Source organism: Andrena cerasifolii, unplaced genomic scaffold (genome assembly GCF_050908995.1).
Source record: "Andrena cerasifolii isolate SP2316 unplaced genomic scaffold, iyAndCera1_principal scaffold0019, whole genome shotgun sequence".
Classification (NCBI taxonomy): domain Eukaryota; kingdom Metazoa; phylum Arthropoda; class Insecta; order Hymenoptera; family Andrenidae; genus Andrena; species Andrena cerasifolii.
The window spans coordinates 217,695-224,001 of record NW_027484912.1 but is presented as its reverse complement, the minus strand read 5'-3'; positions in this window follow the sequence as shown (position 1 = coordinate 224,001).

Sequence of the window (6,307 nt, the reverse complement as noted above, 5' to 3'; positions counted from 1 at the left end):
CGACGAGGACGACGACGAGGACGACGAGGACGACAAGGGCGACGACGAGGACGACGAGGACGACAAGGGCGACGAGGGCGACGAGGGCGACGACGAGGAAGACCACGAGGACGACGACAAGGAACGACGACGAGGACGAGGACGACGAGGGCGACGAGGGCGACGACGAGGAAGACGACGAGGACGATGACGAGGACGACGAGGACGACGAGGACGACGAGGACGACGAGGACGACGAGGGCGACGAGGGCGACGACGAGGAAGACGACGAGGACGACGACAAGGACGACGAGGACGACAACGAGGACGACGAGGACGACGAGGACGACAAGGGCGACGAGGACGACGAGGGCGACGAGGGCGACGACGAGGAAGACCACGAGGACGACGACAAGGAACGACGACGAGGACGAGGAACAACGACGAGGACGAGGAACGACGACGAGGACGAGGAACGACGACGAGGACGACGAGGGCGACGAGGACGACGAGGACGACGACGAGGACGACGAGGACGACAAGGGCGACGAGTACGACGAGGGCGACGAGGGCGACGACGAGGAAGACCACGAGGACGACGACAAGGAACGACGACGAGGGCGACGAGGACGACGAGGACGACGAGGGCGACGACGAGGAAGACGACGAGGACGACGACAAGGACGACGAGGACGACGAGGACGACGACTACGACGACGAGGACGACGAGGGCGACGAGGGCGACGACGAGGAAGACGAGGAGGACGACGACAAGGAACAACGACGAGGACGAGGAACGACGACGAGGACGACGACAAGGAACGACGACGAGCACGAGGAACGACGACGACGACGACGAGGACAACGAGGGCAACGAGGACGATGAGGACGACGACGAGGACGACGAAGACGACGACGACGAGGACGACGAGGACGATGAGGACGAGGATCGACGGCGACGACGAAGAACGACGTCGCGGACGTGACGAGGACGTCGACGAGAACGGGAACGAGGACGGGAACGAGGACGAGGGTCGACAACGACGACGACGAACAAGGACGACGACGAGGACGACGACGACGAGGTCGACGAGGACGACGAGGGCGACGACGAGGAAGACGACGAGGACGACGAGGGCGACGAGGGCGACGACGAGGAAGACGAGGAGGACGACGACAAGGAACAACGACGAGGACGAGGAACGACGACGAGGACGACGAGGACGACGAGGGCAACGAGGGCGACGACGAAGAAGACGACGAGGACGACGACAAGGAACGACGAGGACGACGAGGACGACGACGAGGACGACGACGAGGACGACGAGGACGATGACGAGGACGACGAGGGCGACGAGGGCGACGACGAGGAAGACGACGAGGACGATGACGAGGACGACGAGGGCGACGAGGGCGACGACGAGGAAGACGACGACGACGACGACGAGGACGACGAGGACGACGACTACGACGACGAGGACGACGACGAGGACGACGAGGGCGACGAGGGCGACGAGGGCGACGACGAGGAAGACGAGGAGGACGACGACAAGGAACAACGACGAGAACGAGGAACGACGACGAGGACGACGAGGACGACGAGGACGACGAGGTCGACGAGGACGACGAGGGCGACGACGAGGAAGACGACGAGGACGGCGACAAGGAACGACGACGAGGACGAGGAACGGCGACGAGGACGACGAGGGCGACGAGGGCGACGACGAGGAAGACGACGAGGACGATGACGAGGACGACGAGGACGACGAGGGCGACGAGGGCGACGACGAGGAAGACGACGACGACGACGACGAGGACGACGAGGACGACGACTACGACGACGAGGACGACGACGAGGACGACGAGGGCGACGAGGGCGACGACGAGGAAGACGAGGAGGACGACGACAAGGAACAACGACGAGGACGAGGAACGACGACGAGGACGACGAGGACGACGAGGGCAACGAGGGCGACGACGAAGAAGACGACGAGGACGACGACAAGGAACGACGAGGACGACGAGGACGACGACGAGGACGACGACGAGGACGACGAGGACGACGAGGACGACGACGAGGACGACGAGGACGACAAGGGCGACGAGGACGACGAGGGCGACGAGGGCGACGACGAGGAAGACCACGAGGACGACGACAAGGAACGACGACGAGGACGAGGAACGACGACGAGGACGAGGAACGACGACAAGGACGACGACGAGGACGAGGAACGACGACGAGGACGAGGAACCACGACGAGGACGAGGAACGACGACGAGGAAGACGACGAGGACGATGACGAGGACGACGAGGACGACGAGGACGACGAGGGCGACGAGGACGACGAGGGCGACGAGGGCGACGACGAGGAAGACGACGAGGACGACGACAAGGACGACGAGGACGACAACGAGGACGACGAGGACGACGAGGACGACAAGGGCGACGAGGACGACGAGGGCGACGAGGGCGACGACGAGGAAGACCACGAGGACGACGACAAGGAACGACGACGAGGACGAGGACGGCGACAAGGAACGACGACGAGGACGAGGAACGGCGACGAGGACGACGAGGGCGACGAGGGCGACGACGAGGAAGACGACGACGAGGACGACGAGGACGACGAGGACGACGACTACGACGACGAGGACGACGACGAGGACGACGAGGGCGACGAGGACGACGAGGACGACGACGAGGACGACGAGGACGACAAGGGCGACGACGAGGACGACGAGGACGACAAGGGCGACGAGGGCGACGAGGGCGACGACGAGGAAGACCACGAGGACGACGACAAGGAACGACGACGAGGACGAGGACGACGAGGGCGACGAGGGCGACGACGAGGAAGACGACGAGGACGATGACGAGGACGACGAGGACGACGAGGACGACGAGGACGACGAGGACGACGAGGGCGACGAGGGCGACGACGAGGAAGACGACGAGGACGACGACAAGGACGACGAGGACGACAACGAGGACGACGAGGACGACGAGGACGACAAGGGCGACGAGGACGACGAGGGCGACGAGGGCGACGACGAGGAAGACCACGAGGACGACGACAAGGAACGACGACGAGGACGAGGAACAACGACGAGGACGAGGAACGACGACGAGGACGAGGAACGACGACGAGGACGACGAGGGCGACGAGGACGACGAGGACGACGACGAGGACGACGAGGACGACAAGGGCGACGAGTACGACGAGGGCGACGAGGGCGACGACGAGGAAGACCACGAGGACGACGACAAGGAACGACGACGAGGGCGACGAGGACGACGAGGACGACGAGGGCGACGACGAGGAAGACGACGAGGACGACGACAAGGACGACGAGGACGACGAGGACGACGACTACGACAACGAGGACGACGAGGGCGACGAGGGCGACGACGAGGAAGACGAGGAGGACGACGACAAGGAACAACGACGAGGACGAGGAACGACGACGAGGACGACGACAAGGAACGACGACGAGCACGAGGAACGACGACGACGACGACGAGGACAACGAGGGCAACGAGGACGATGAGGACGACGACGAGGACGACGAAGACGACGACGACGAGGACGACGAGGACGATGAGGACGAGGATCGACGGCGACGACGAAGAACGACGTCGCGGACGTGACGAGGACGTCGACGAGAACGGGAACGAGGACGGGAACGAGGACGAGGGTCGACAACGACGACGACGAACAAGGACGACGACGAGGACGACGACGACGAGGTCGACGAGGACGACGAGGGCGACGACGAGGAAGACGACGAGGACGACGAGGGCGACGAGGGCGACGACGAGGAAGACGAGGAGGACGACGACAAGGAACAACGACGAGGACGAGGAACGACGACGAGGACGACGAGGACGACGAGGGCAACGAGGGCGACGACGAAGAAGACGACGAGGACGACGACAAGGAACGACGAGGACGACGAGGACGACGACGAGGACGACGACGAGGACGACGAGGACGATGACGAGGACGACGAGGGCGACGAGGGCGACGACGAGGAAGACGACGAGGACGATGACGAGGACGACGAGGGCGACGAGGGCGACGACGAGGAAGACGACGACGACGACGACGAGGACGACGAGGACGACGACTACGACGACGAGGACGACGACGAGGACGACGAGGGCGACGAGGGCGACGAGGGCGACGACGAGGAAGACGAGGAGGACGACGACAAGGAACAACGACGAGAACGAGGAACGACGACGAGGACGGCGACAAGGAACGACGACGAGGACGAGGAACGGCGACGAGGACGACGAGGGCGACGAGGGCGACGACGAGGAAGACGACGAGGACGATGACGAGGACGACGAGGGCGACGAGGGCGACGACGAGGAAGACGACGACGAGGACGACGAGGACGACGAGGACGACGACTACGACGACGAGGACGACGACGAGGACGACGAGGGCGACGAGGACGACGAGGACGACGACGAGGACGACGAGGACGACAAGGGCGACGACGAGGACGACGAGGACGACAAGGGCGACGAGGGCGACGAGGGCGACGACGAGGAAGACCACGAGGACGACGACAAGGAACGACGACGAGGACGAGGACGACGAGGGCGACGAGGGCGACGACGAGGAAGACGACGAGGACGATGACGAGGACGACGAGGACGACGAGGACGACGAGGACGACGAGGACGACGAGGACGACGAGGGCGACGACGAGGAAGACGACGAGGACGATGACGAGGACGACGAGGACGACGAGGACGACGAGGACGACGAGGACGACGAGGGCGACGAGGGCGACGACGAGGAAGACGACGAGGACGACGACAAGGACGACGAGGACGACAACGAGGACGACGAGGACGACGAGGACGACAAGGGCGACGAGGACGACGAGGGCGACGAGGGCGACGACGAGGAAGACCACGAGGACGACGACAAGGAACGACGACGAGGACGATGAACAACGACGAGGACGAGGAACGACGACGAGGACGAGGAACGACGACGAGGACGACGAGGGCGACGAGGACGACGAGGACGACGACGAGGACGACGAGGACGACAAGGGCGACGAGTACGACGAGGGCGACGAGGGCGACGACGAGGAAGACCACGAGGACGACGACAAGGAACGACGACGAGGGCGACGAGGACGACGAGGACGACGAGGGCGACGACGAGGAAGACGACGAGGACGACGACAAGGACGACGAGGACGACGAGGACGACGACTACGACGACGAGGACGACGAGGGCGACGAGGGCGACGACGAGGAAGACGAGGAGGACGACGACAAGGAACAACGACGAGGACGAGGAACGACGACGAGGACGACGACAAGGAACGACGACGAGCACGAGGAACGACGACGACGACGACGAGGACAACGAGGGCAACGAGGACGATGAGGACGACGACGAGGACGACGAAGACGACGACGACGAGGACGACGAGGACGATGAGGACGAGGATCGACGGCGACGACGAAGAACGACGTCGCGGACGTGACGAGGACGTCGACGAGAACGGGAACGAGGACGGGAACGAGGACGAGGGTCGACAACGACGACGACGAACAAGGACGACGACGAGGACGACGACAACGAGGTCGACGAGGACGACGAGGGCGACGACGAGGAAGACGACGAGGACGACGAGGGCGACGAGGGCGACGACGAGGAAGACGAGGAGGACGACGACAAGGAACAACGACGAGGACGAGGAACGACGACGAGGACGACGAGGACGACGAGGGCAACGAGGGCGACGACGAAGAAGACGACGAGGACGACGACAAGGAACGACGAGGACGACGAGGACGACGACGAGGACGACGACGAGGACGACGAGGACGATGACGAGGACGACGAGGGCGACGAGGGCGACGACGAGGAAGACGACGAGGACGATGACGAGGACGACGAGGGCGACGAGGGCGACGACGAGGAAGACGACGACGACGACGACGAGGACGACGAGGACGACGACTACGACGACGAGGACGACGACGAGGACGACGAGGGCGACTAGGGCGACGAGGGCGACGACGAGGAAGACGAGGAGGACGACGACAAGGAACAACGACGAGAACGAGGAACGACGACGAGGACGACGAGGACGACGAGGACGACGAGGACGACGAGGTCGACGAGGACGACGAGGACGACAAGGGCGACGACGAGGACGACGAGAACGACAAGGGCGACGAGGGCGACGAGGGCGACGACGAGGAAGACCACGAGGACGACGACAAGGAACGACGACGAGGACGAGGACGACGAGGGCGACGAGGGCGACGACGAGGAAGACGACGAGGACG